General features: G+C 44.1%; 1 protein-coding gene across 3 annotated transcripts in view; it reads right to left on the bottom strand.

Annotated features, from left to right (window-relative positions):
• Positions 1–13,720, bottom strand: part of crtac1b (cartilage acidic protein 1b) — a 313,163-nt gene that overhangs the window by 281,262 nt on the left and 18,181 nt on the right. The window lies entirely within an intron of this gene.

The raw sequence follows: 13,720 nt of genomic DNA on the forward strand, positions 1-13,720 counted from the left end.
TTTTTCTCTTTTGAAAGTTCAAGCATAAACATCTAATTGGATTTCACTGCCTGCACGTCTAACAAGCGATGGCCAGCATAATACAAACTGTCAGTCACGATTATAGCCCAGAAAGCTGATAAATTTCCTCAAGGATCCCAGTGCTAATCAGCATCACCTTATCAGTAATTCATGGAAAACAAACAATCGATTGAAACCAGGGCACTGGGAACACAATATAACTAAGCGCGTGTCGTAAAGCACAAGGAAAAAGAGTTATATCAAAACTATTCAAATGAACAGAATGATTTAAACAGCAGTTTAGGAATAGTGTGCTGGAAATGCTTAGATGCCTCAGGAGAGCACCTGCTTCATGGATTCTGTTTAGAAATAGATTTGTGCCTCTTCACAGAAACATACCGTGAGCTGATTGAGTTAGAGGCAGGTGTCGGAATGGTTGACGGCCTCTCTGCCATTTGTTTTGCCCAGGGCTAAGGGGTGAATGGGTGGCGCAATGATTATGCCAGTCCCTCGGGTCCCAACAGATCAATCAGAAATGTCACACAAGGTGTCATACCCCAGATGTGCCCAGCTGTGCACAGAATCTACAGACTCTCCAAACCTGACTAAAAGATGGAGCACAGAAGATTCAGCAGGAGCTGGAAATCCAGAGTAAAATACACACACACACACATGCACCAAATACTGGAGGTACTCGTCAGGGCTGTGAATGATCTCAGCCTGAAACATCGACTTCTTTTATTGTTTTCCATAGGCGCTGCCTGACCTACTGAGTTCCTCCAGTATTTTGTGTGTGTTGAGAACACAGAGAACTCTCACTAGGCCAGGCGGCATCTGTGGAGTGATTAAAAAAAAGTCCAATTTTCCTGGCTAGTGGTGGAAATGGTTATGACACCTTGTCTGTCCACTTCAAAGGGAAGTCTAGAGCCAACCCCGGTGTAGGAGGGGAATCACAGAAAGGCCAGAATCACAAACACGAGAAAATCTGAAGATGCTGGAAATCCAAGGCAACACACACAAAGTGCTGGAGGATCTTGGCAGGTCAGACAGCATCTACGGAAAGGAATAAACAGCTGACGTCTTGGTACAAGATCCTTCATCGAGACTGGAATAAGAGATGAGAAGTCCAAGGTGGGGGGAGGGGAGGAAGAAGTACAAGGTGGTAGGTGGTAGGTGAAAACAGGAGAGGGGGTGGGGGTGAAGAAAAGGTCTGGGAAGTCGATTGGTGAAAGAGCTAAAGGGCTGGAGAAGGGGAAATCTGTTAGGAGAGGGTAGAAGACCATGGAAGGAAGGAAGCAGGAGGGGCATCAGAGGGAGGTGATGGGAAGGTAAGGAAAAAGGTGAGAAAGGGAAACAGGAATGGGGAACGGTGGAGGGGGCAGAGTAATTGCTGGAAGTTCGAGAAATTGATGTTCATGCCATCAGGTTGGAGACTATCCAGACAGAATATAAGGAGTTGCTCCTCTAAACTGATTGTGGCTCCATTTCGGCGGTAGAGGAGGCCATGGGCTGACATGTTGGAATATAAATTAGAATAGAAATGGGAGGCTGCCAGGAGATCCTGCATTTTCTGTGGACGGAACATAGGTGCTCAGTGAAACTGTCCCCCAATCTATATCGGGTCTCACCGATATACAGGAAGCTCTCCTCCAGCCCATTATCTCTTTCACCAAACAACTTCCCAGCTCTTTACTTTTCACCTTCTCCCCCTCTTCCGGCTTCACCAATGACCTACCACCTTGTACTTCTTCCTTCCACACTGCCCCCACTTTCATCTTTTTTTCCCAGTCCTGATGAAGGGTCTCGCCTGAAATGTTGATTGTGTATTCCTTTCCATTGATGGTGCCTGGCCTGCTGAGTTCCTCCAGCACTTTGTCTATGTTGCCACAGAGAGGCCAGACCTTCCAGAAACACAAGAGCATAAATAGCACAGGAAGCCATTCAACCCTTCATGCCTGCTCTACCATTGAATGAATGCTTGTAAAGGGCAAAACCCAGACCACTACAGCACTACCACCACTTTTCACAAAAATTGACTTTTTTCTAATTTTTTCCTTGTAAACATTGTGAGAATTGATGTTTTTCTTGTGAATGTTTCTTATATACCCAGTGGACACTTTTTTTTTGGTACACTTGTACAGCAGCTCCTTAATGCTAGCATCTAATCAACTAATCATGTGTCAGCAACTCAGTGCATAAAAGCATGCAGACATGGTCAAGAGGTTCAGTTGTTGTTCAGACCAAACATTAGAATGTGATGAAGTGACTTTGACCATTGAATGATTGTTGGTGCCAGACGGAGTGGTTTGCGCATCTCAGAAACTGCTGATCACCTGGGAATTTTATGCACAACAGTCTCCAGAGTTTACAGGGAACGGTTCCAGGGGAAAAAAAAAATCATCCAGTGAGCCACAGTTCTTTGGAGAAAAACACTTTGTTAATGAGAGAGGTGACAGGAGAATAGTCAGACTGTTTCAAGCTGACGGAAAGGTGGCAATAACTCAGATAACCACATGTTACTACAGTGGTGTGCAGAACACTTCTGAATGCACAAGCTGAACTTTGAAGTAGGTAGGCTATTCCTGCAGCTGACCCCCGAGCATACATAGAGTGGTCACTGTTTTTTAGGTGTAGGGGATACCTTATAAAGTAACCACTGACTGTATGTGTCTGAGGTACACACAGAATACTTGTCATGAAGGTCATGAAGCATCTACCGAGAGGAACAACACTCGATGTTGTGTGCTGAGACCCTTCTGAAGGTAGTGTTCATTCTGGGAAACTTAAAGCGTTAACATCAACACTGTTGAAATAGTCAGGACCATGTGCACGCGCACTACCCCACTTCAATGACTTCAGAAAGTTCTTGTTTTGTAGAAGAGTACAGCACAGTAAAGGCCCTTCAGGCCATGATATATGCCAACCCTTTAAGATCAATCTAACTCTTCCCTCCCACATAGACTATTTTTCTTTTATCCAGCTAAGAGCATCTTAAATGTCTCTAATGTATCTTCCTCTAGCACCACCCTTGGCAGTGTGCTAAATGCGCCCACTGCTCTGTGTTAAAAAAAAACCTACCTCTGACATCCCTCCAATTCTCTCCTCCCTCTTGAATTTTTTCCACTCTGGAAGAAAGTCTCTGGCTGGTCACTCCATCTCTGCTTCTTGTCATTTTTTCACACCTCACTTCCTCCTTCCCTCCAAAGAGAAAAGCCTTAAATTGCTCAGCCTCTCCTCATGGCATGCTCTCTCATCCAAGCATCATCTTTTCTCCCTCTCTAAAGTTTCCACAGTCTTCCTATAACAAGATGACCAGAACTAAACACAGTGCAATTATTTCACATTTTTTCCAGCCCAATTCCTCAAATCACTTAAAGCATATCATTGGGATTCACTTTATTTTATCAGACAGAACATCTTCAGGATTTCCAGTGAACCAGAGGGCCTTTTACAACAATCCAGTTATTTCATGATCACTGTTAGTCAGGTTAGTTGATCTTGACTCCAAATTTAATTAGTTGAATTTAAATTCATCGGCTGACATTGTGGGATTTGAACTTGGGTCTCTGGATCAATGCTTTAAACCTCTGGATGCTAATCCAGTAATTTACCCATTATACTACTGCACCCCAGGGTGGTTCACTAATGAAGGCTCACACATAAAGAGCTGTCAGTTCTTCTGAAACGAAAAGCACTGTAACGTTAACCTAATGAGACTAGATCCTGCATCACATCCATTTTATTTGTTTTCACTCTTCCTCCGCTAAACATTGTTGGCTAGCTAATCTAATGCTTGGATATCAGAGCCATAGTACTTCATGCCTTCTCTGTTAAACAAGAAAGCAGTAATAAATGATTACTGCACCCTAACTAAAGCAAAAGAACTTTAAAATATTTACAAAGTTCAAGACGATTTCATTATTAAACAGCACACTTAAAAAATGAAGATGAACTTTAAATAGCAACTCTCCCAATGAAGGGGTTCTCAGGCATTACTTATTAATACATTATCAATCAGTGGTTTAAAAAAAAACCATAAACAGACTGCACTCTAAGATCTACATTCTGAGAAAACAGATTCAAAAAAGAAATTTCAGAACACCAGCAGTTCATTCCTTCCCTCCTCCATTGCAAGATCAATGTAAATCTCTCCCTTAAACATCTCCCACTAATAATTATCCCATCTCTTTAATGGAGGGGTTGGTGCTGGTGTTGTAACATACGCAAGAAAAACAGGAATTACCTGTTAAACCGAACACACTGAAGGAAGTGTTTTGTGGCAACATACACTGGCACCAGAAGCATGGCGTCACTTCAAGAATCAAGAGTTGAGATTATTTAATGTAATTTCCAGTACACGGGTGTACAGGAGAACAAAATAATTGTTACTCTTTGTCCTGGTGTGGATGCTACATAGTCTCCTCCCTGGTGGGAGTGGGACAAACAGTTCATGAGCAGAGTGTGTGGGATCCTTCATAATATTGCTGGCCTTTTCTCCGGCACCTTTCTGGATATACGTCCTTGATGGCGGGGAGGCGCGTAGGGTGGCAGGCACCCTTAGGTGTGTTGGTTGTTAATGCAGATGACGCATTTCACTGTATGTTTCAATGCACATGTGATAAATAAACTTCAATCTCAAAAAAAATACAGTGAACAAAGAGAAAATAATGCACAGTTTGAAAAGACACTCTGAACTAACTGGCTAAGTGAAAATATAATTATGTAAAAATAAGACCATAAGACATAGGTGCCAAATTTGGCGATTCACCCCATGGTGTCTATTCTGCCATTCCATCATGGCTGATTTATTATCCCTCTCAACCTCATTCTCCTGCCTTCTTCCTGTAACCTTTGACACCCTGACTTATCAAGAACCTATCAACCACCACTTTAAATGCACCCAATAACATGGCCTCCACAACTATCTGTGGCAATGAATTCTGCCGATTCACCACCCACTGGCTGAATAATGTAGGAGTTAGGAGCAGGAGTGACCGTTTGAGTCTGATCCACCATTCATTCACCATTGCAAACCCTTTATCTCAGCACCATTGTCCTTCGCTATCTCTGAATCCCTCGATTCCCTGAATATCAGCGTTGTGTGGGGATCGTATCTTCATTTTTGAATCATATTAGGGTCATGAGGGCAAAGAACAACTTCCGAGTGAGGCATATTAACCTGGAGAGAATCAATGCTGTATTTCACTCTGAAAAAAACAACAAAAAGAACCACACTGCCTCACTAAATTCTCAGGCATCCTCATTTCTACTGTTACATGCCTCATGGGTATCTTGTGACTGTCTTATGACCATGATGTAATTGAGTATCTTGTGAGCATGATGTAATTGTCTTGTGATGATGGGGAGATGCAATTTTCCTGCCAGTGTGAGGTCACATGATGTAATTTTCCCACTGGTGTGAGGTCACATGATGACATGTTCCCAACAGGTATATAAAGGGGAAACCCCTGTTGTCACGCAGTTTAATTCGTCAGTTAATTCATTAGTTACTTCACTATGTTGCGTATTCATCTCATGACGCAGTTTCGTTTTAAAGTGGAGTTTTACTTTCTATTGTAAGGTACAAACACGTTGTACTGGCAGTTTCGTCAATCGCTGCCAGTTTTTGTTTGTTGTACCTTTGTTTTTCCTTTACGGTCTAGTATTGGAGAGTGAAACCCTTCCTAAAGTACGGGAACCCGAAGGATTGAATAAAGTCAGTGTCGTTTGGCGGTTTTATAAAGGATCGACCTTATTGAATCTTCGTTCAGGAATAGTGGCCTGCATCTGAGATAACCCCTGCAAGATCAGGAACATTTGTGCAGTGTTCACCCTCTAGGAAAAAGGTCAGTTCCTCTAAGCTGTTTTATTTCCTTCGTCGTGAATTTTTTGGACAAGGCATCTTTCGGCTGGGATCAGCAGTAACGTCACATCTTCGAAGAAATCCGTTTTCAGGGAAGTCTCATCTTACTAACTGAATTTACCACTTTAAGACTGTGTCCGAATTAACCACTTTAAGAACTGTTCCAGAGTTGCCGTATAGCGGCTAACTTTCGGTTAAGTTAGTTGTTTGAATATTTTTCACTATTGTTGAGCAGAGTTTAATAAATGTTTATGTTTGTTTATAAAACCTGACTCAATTATATATTCATTGTTGCTGATGACGTAACACTACTCCATTACAATTCTGCCTTGCGATATTTCGTCGGGCTTTATCCAGGCTAGTTCTTCTGCCATCCTATTGAAGTTGCCTTTCTTCCATTTCATGAGTTCTACTTTAGATTCCTCATTATCTCTCTCCTTACTTTCATATCTCATTCCTGGCAGGGAAGCAGAAAATTCAGTCCATTATGTCCATGCTAGATTCTCCTTACCATCAGCAATATCTACAGGAGGTGCTTACCCAAAAAGGCAACATCCATCACCAAAGATCTCCACCATCTGGGCCATGCTGTCTTCTTGCAGCTACCATTGGATAGGAGGTACAGACACCTGAAGTCCCATGCTACCAGTTTCAGAAACAGCTGGTTCAACCTTTCAGTTTTAAACCAATTGGCATAACTCTATTCACTAGCTCATAAAAGGTACACCATAACCACTTTTCACTACAGTGGACTTTGTTTTATTTTCTTCCAATTGTGTTCTTTCCTGTATGATTTATGTTTTGATTTAGGTTTTTTTGTGAACATTGTGCATGGAGCGGTCTGGAAGACAAGCACCTTTCGGGTGCGGCCTTGTACGGCGCTGTGGACTCAATTCCTCGCTGGTATCACCAACTGGAGCCTGGTGGAAGGTCAGAACATCAAGACAGTGGGTGTGGCTGTCAGAAGTCTCTGCACTTGAGCAATAACTCTCCCTCTCTCCCTCCCCCTCGATAGTAAGAGAGAGAGTTGTCTGTCGATTCTCAAGGCACTGTAAAATTTGTGCCAACCAACTGTTTGGAGTGTTAAAGGACATTTTCAACCTCTCACTGCTACAGTCAGAAGTTCCTACTTACTTCAAAACGGCAACAATTATGCCTGTGCCTAAGAAGAGTAATGTGAGCTGCCTTAATGACTATGGTCCAGTAGCACTCACATCTACAGTGATGAAATGCTTTGAGATGTTGGTAATGGTTAAATTGAACTCCTGCCTCAGAAAGGACCTGAGCAAACTGCAATTTGCCTGTTGCAATCTCAATGGCTCTTCACATGGCTTTAGATCACCTGAACATTACAAACACCTATGCAGTTCATTGACCATAGCTTAGAGTTTAACGTCATCATTCCCACAGTCCTGATTGATAAGCAACAGAACCTGGGCCTCTGTACCTCCCTCTGCAATTGGATCGTCAACTTTCTAACCAGAAGACCACAACCTGTGCTGATTGGTGAAAAGATCTCCTCCTCGCTGATGATCAACACTGATGCACCTCAGGGGTGTGTGCTTAGCCCACTGCTCTACTCTCTATATACCCATGACTGTGTGGCTAGGCATAGCTTAAATACCATCTATAAATTTTCTGATGACCCAACCATTGTTGGTAGAATCTCAGATGGGGATGAGAGGGTGTACAGGAGTGAGATAGATCAGCTAGTTAAATGATGTTGCAGCAACAACCTTACACTCAATGGCAATAAGATCAAAGAGCTGATTGTGGACTTTAGGAAGGGTCAGACAAGGGAACATGAACCAATCCTCATGGAGGGATCAGAAGTGGAGAGTGTGAGCAGTTTCAAGTTCCTGGGTGTCAAGATCTCTGAGGATCTAACCTGGTCCCAGCATATCAATGCAGCTACAAAGAAGGCAAGACAGCGGCTTTACTTCATTAGGAGTTTGAAGAGATTTGGTTTGTCACCAAAAACACTCAAAAACTTCTATAGATGTACGGTGGAGATCATTCTAACAGGCTGAATCACTGTCTGGTATGGGGGTGGGGGCGGGTGGGGAGGCGGCTACAGCACAGGACTGAAAGAAGCTACAGAAAGTTACAAAATTAGTCAGCTCCACCTTGGGTACCAGCTTCCATAGTATCCAAGACATCTTCAAGGAGCTGTGCCTCAGAAAGGTGGTATCCATTATTAAGACCCCCATAACCCAGGACATGTTCTCTGCTCATTGTTACCGTCAGGTAGGAGGTACAGAAGCCTGAAGGCACACACTTAATGATTCAGGAACAGCTTCCTCCCCTCTGCCATCTGGTTCCGAAATGGACATTGAACCCGTGAACACTACTTCACTTCTTTTAAAATTTATTATTTCTGTTTTGCACTACTGTTAATCTAACTATATAATATGCATATATATGCTTCCTGTAATTGATTTACTTATTTGTTTTTTCTTTCTATATTATCATGTATTGCACTGAACTGCTAAGTTAACAAATTTCACAACACATGCCAGTGATAATAAACCTGATTCCAATTCTGATTCTGAGTTCGGGAACTCGAAATAAAAGCGGCGCTGAGGACTGTAACATCGACACAGCAAGCTGTTGGTCTCCCCTTGCACTGTTGCGGGAGCATTGCCTCTCTCTCCCTTGATATATATATATATATAGAGAGAGAGAGAGAGAGAGAGAGAGAGAGAGAGCCCACCGCAAATCCTTCTATTTTTCTAAGCTCCATGTACTTGTCTAAGAGTCTCATAAAAGACCATATTGTATCTACTTCCACCACCACTACTACCAGCAGTGCATTCCACATACCTACCACTCTCTGTGTGAAAAACTCACCCCTGACAAATCTACTTTCAATTCACATCATCTACTTATCATATATCTACTTTCAATTCACATCATTTACCTCCAGGTTCCACCACTAACCTACACATTACGAACAAATCAACTCCCCTACCAGCACTAATCATCCACTGATTTTGGTTTAATCATATTCGATGCAGATCAGTTCACAAGTCTGTAACTCACCTGTAATATACGGGTTAGGGTTAGTAAACTGTGGGCATGCCAACTCTTTGCGGGCTCCCCCAGCAAATCCTCAGACTATACTGGTCATTGACACAAGTAACACATCCAGCTATGTTTTACTGCACAGGTGACAAATAAAGCTCATCTTTAACTGTGTGTGGCAGAGGGTGACAGAAACAGCAGCGAAGGGACGGCGAGCAGCTGAGGGGGAGAGTAGCCCCCAGCCGGCCTCACTGACTCAGTGAGTGAGCGAGTCAGACTGCCTAGCTCAGAGAGGGAAAATAGGAAGAGAAGGCACAGGGCATGGCCCAGACCCATCCAGGGGATATACCTGTAGCCGTGCAGCAGCTGATAAATCCATCCCTATCTGTCCAGCTGGTCTCTCAAACATTTGTTTGCATGTACACCATGTCCACGAGTTGAGCATTCATAACCCAGAGAGGGTCTCTACTGACTTTTGATACAAAATGAATGATTTGTGCATGATACAAAGGCTAAAAATATCCAACTTTGCAGATAACACTAAACTTGGAGGAATGGTAGACAACGAGGAAGATCATTGTGTGGAGACACAAGAGACTGGAGAAATATTCTCCCTCTGATCCTTCTCATGTCTTCCCAATGTTGTGCCCATTCCAATACACATCTTCTACTCACTTTCTTCCCCTTCTCCCTCCTGGTACGCCTACCTGGAGAAGGATCAGAAGGGTAATCTCCCTCCAGCAGATGATGCCATGTTCCGGGATTTGCCATCTGCTGTCTCTTGCATCTTTACACGGGTGTCTACAACTATCCTCCTAGGTCTTTTCCATTCCTCCAGTTTTAATAACGTCTGCAAAGCTGGACATTCTACCCTGTGCATCAACCCATTACCACATATTTAACCCATCAGCTCTCCTTTCTGCTCCATCTGGTCCTGGTTCCACCTCAACCAGATTTACAACCAAGGTGGTGCCACATCACCACAAAGATGCAGGCGGAACGTAGGCCCATAACTTCACCCCTGCACTGGAGAAGTTGTGTGATGTGAGAACGAGCTCACTGAGGTGAAGTAAAATCCACTGGAGGGTCTCAGTGTGTCAAACAACATCTGTCAGGGTGGGGGGGGGAGTGGAAGGAAGAGGAATAGTCAATGGTTCAGGTTGAAACCCTGCATTAGAGCAGACACGAGATCAGAAACATCAGCAGTTATGTTCCTCCAAAGATGCCTTTCGACCCACTGAGTTTCTCCAGTGGGTCGATTGTCGTCCAGATTCCAGCAGCTTCACCAGGATGAACAAGGGGTCCTGTTACATCTGTTGCAGGAGAGAGTAGAGGGCCTTTAGACCTGAGTTAGAGGGAAAGGTTAGACTTCATTCCCTAGAGCATAGGAGCAGGAGGGGAGACTTGATGGAGGTATACAAAATCATGAGGAGTTTTCCACTGAGGTTTGGGTGAGACTAGAATTAGAGGTTATTGGTGAAGATTGAAAGGTAAAATATTTAAGGGGGACCTGAACGGAAACTTCTTCACTCAGAGGGTGACGGGAGTGTGGAACTGTTAGCGGAAGTCGTGGAGGTGGGTTTGATTGCAACTTTTAAGATTGGTGATCTTAAAATAAGATAAACTTGGATAAGTACTTGGCTGGAAGAAGCATAGGGGGGTTCTATGGTCCAGGTGCAGATTGATGGGACTAGGTAGAATAATATCTTGGCATGGATTAGATGAGCTGAAGAGCTTGTTTCTGTGTTGTAAGGTTCTAAGAGTACCTGTGAACCCCTCCAAGTGTGACGTGGAGGTGGAGAGAGATTGGGTGTTTGTGGTAAAGATAAGCTATTTGGGATCAGGGAGCTGAAAACCTGGAAAGTGGGAAGTGGATGGACCAGGGAGTGAAAGGATAGAGTCAATGGAGGAAGACCATAAGACCATAAGACAAAGGAGCAGAAGTAGGCCATTCAGCCCATTGAGTCTGCTCTGCCATTTTATCATGAGCTGATCCATTTTCTCCTATTTAGTCCCACTCCCCCGCCTTCTCACCATAACCTTTGATGCCCTGGCTCCTCAGATACCTATCAATCTCTGCCTTAAATACACCCAATGACTTGGCCTCCACTGCTGCCCGTGGCAACAAATTCCATAGATTCACCACCCTCTGACTAAAAAAATTTCTTCGCATTTCTCTTCTGAAAGGGCGCCCTTCAATCCTTAAATCATGCCCTCTCGCACTAGACTCCCCCATCATGGGAAACAACTTTGCCACATCCACTCTGCCCATGCCTTTTAACATTCGAAATGTTTCTATGAGGTCTCCCCTCATTCTTCTAAACTCCAAGGAATACAGTCCAAGAGCAATGTGAGAGCAATGGGGAACGATCCAGCGGACACAGTGGTGCAACCAAGGCAGCCCGGTTTTAGGCTGCAGACAGGATGTAGGAACAGGCTATGTGGGTTGGTGGTGGTAGGGAGCAGGAGGAATCTAGATGTTGTGAAGGGGACACCCAGGAAAGAAGATCCACAACAGAGGTACAGACAGATGGGGGTTCACTCTATAAAGCAAGCACCTTGATCCATTTCACAAAGAGCTTCTCACACGATGAGTTCCAGTAAGTTAAGACTGCTGCTGTTCAAACAAACCTAAACATTTCCAATTTAAACAGTTCAACAGAAAAATCCTTCATTAATTTAGAATGAAACCACGTAGCATATCCCTGCAATTTTAATTGCTTTTTTTTTGTTTTATTGTAGATTTCACCGAAGTGTAATGGACAGGGAGATAACTACACGTCCCAGGGCATGGATTCTGTAATGAGGTGTCTGTGGGAAGTGGGGTGGAGAGGTGATTTGTAGACGCCCGCCCCCCCGCACTCCATTATGAGGCTGTGAATGTGTAATATCCAGGATTTATGTTCTCTGTGCCTCTTTTGGAATTAAAGGATTCCTGCAGCCCATTGTTACTGGTTTATACCAATTCATGATCCAATTTTTTTTTATTTGTGGACAGATATGTGAATTTCCTTCAAATGCTCAGTTTATTACTGTCACACGTAAGGATATGTTGAGCAAACTAGGAGGCAGAGGAAGGTGAGAGGTGACTCAGTGGAGGTGTACAAGACGATAGGAGGCACAGAGGTGCCAGGGGCACTGGAGTCTATGCAGGGATGGGGACTAGTCTCTGCATTTTGGAGATTATGCTGAGTACAGGGCTACGGTAGGAAACTTTGTCACATGGTGTGAGCAGAATTATCTGCAGCTTAATGTGAAAAAGACTAAGGAGCTGGTGGTAGACCTGAGGAGAGCTAAGGTACCGGTGACCCCTGTTTCCATCCAGGGGGTCAGGGTGGATGTGGTGGAGGATTACAAATACCTGGGGATACGAATTGAAAATAAACTGGACTGGTCAAAGAACACTGAGGCTGTATACAAGAAGGGTCAGAGCCGTCTCTATTTCCTGAGGAGACTGAGGTTCTTTAACATCTGCCGGACGATGCTGAGGATGTTCTACGAGTCTGCGGTGGCCAGTGCCATCATGTTTGCTCTTGCGTGCTGGGGCAGCAGGCTGAGGGTAGCAGACACCAACAGAATCAACAAACTCATTCGTAAGGCTGGTGATGTTGTGGGGATGGAACTGGACTCTCTGACGGTGGTGTCTGAAAAGAGGATGCTGTCCAAGTTGCATGCCATCTTGGACAATGTCTCCCATCCACTACATAATGTACTGGGTGGGCACAGGAGTACATTCAGCCAGAGACTCATTCTACCGAGATGCAACACAGAGCATCATAGGAAGTCATTCCTGCCTGTGGCCATCAAACTTTACAACTCCTCCCTTGGAGGGTCAGACACCCTGAGCCAATAGGCTGGTCCTGGACTTATTTCCTGGCATAATTTACATAATACTATTTAACTATTTATGGGTTTATTACTATTTATTATTTATGGTGCAACTGTAACGAAAACCAGTTTCCCCCGGGATCAATAAAGTATGACTATGACTATGACTATTTTGCCTCTCCTGTCGGTGCTGCTCTCTGGAAGATAGACTGGACTGCCTTCATCTGCTGCTGACCCAGCACAAGATGAGGAACTGCTCCAAGCTTGTCCTTGCGGAAACCTGGCTCCAGGACAAGATCCCGGGAACCATCAATCTTCAGGCCACGCCACACGGAGACTTGTGCTGATGCTATTGTGTAACTGTATGTGCTACCACAACTGTGTGTGGCTGAATGATTTGCAGCTTGGCCCCGGAGGGACGCTGCTTTGCCTGGCTGTATACACGTGCATAGTTAAATGACAATTAAACTTGGAATCGAGTGGATAGCCAGAGACTTTCTCCCAGGGCAGAAATCGCCAATGCAAAGAGGCACAATTTTAACATGATTAGAAGAAAGTATAGGGGGAGATGTCAGAGGTAAGTTCTTTACACAGAGGGGTGATGGTAGAGGTAGATACATTCGGGACATTTAAGAAAGTCTTAGGCTCATGGATGATAGGAAAATGGAGGGCTGTGTAGGAAAGAAGCATTAGATTGATCTTAGAGTAGGTTAAAGCATCAGTACAACACTGTGGAATGAAAGGCCTGTACTATACTGTCGTGTTCTATGTCCTACATCCCAGGAGACAGCGAAAAGCTCGTCTTCAATACTGTTCATACAGATCAAATTATTACACCGTGCACCGAGGTAGAATTCCTTCAGAAAGTCCCTGTTGAACCAGCTCAGGTCAGAGCAGAGATACCCCGAGCCCGGCAAGGTGGTTCAAACCTGCCCTCGGCCATTGTCCCAGAGAAGGAGGCTTCTTACATGATCAAACACTCGCTCATGGGGAGGGCTACCTGTG

Source organism: Mobula hypostoma, chromosome 19, assembly GCF_963921235.1.
Source record: "Mobula hypostoma chromosome 19, sMobHyp1.1, whole genome shotgun sequence".
NCBI classification, from domain to species: domain Eukaryota; kingdom Metazoa; phylum Chordata; class Chondrichthyes; order Myliobatiformes; family Myliobatidae; genus Mobula; species Mobula hypostoma.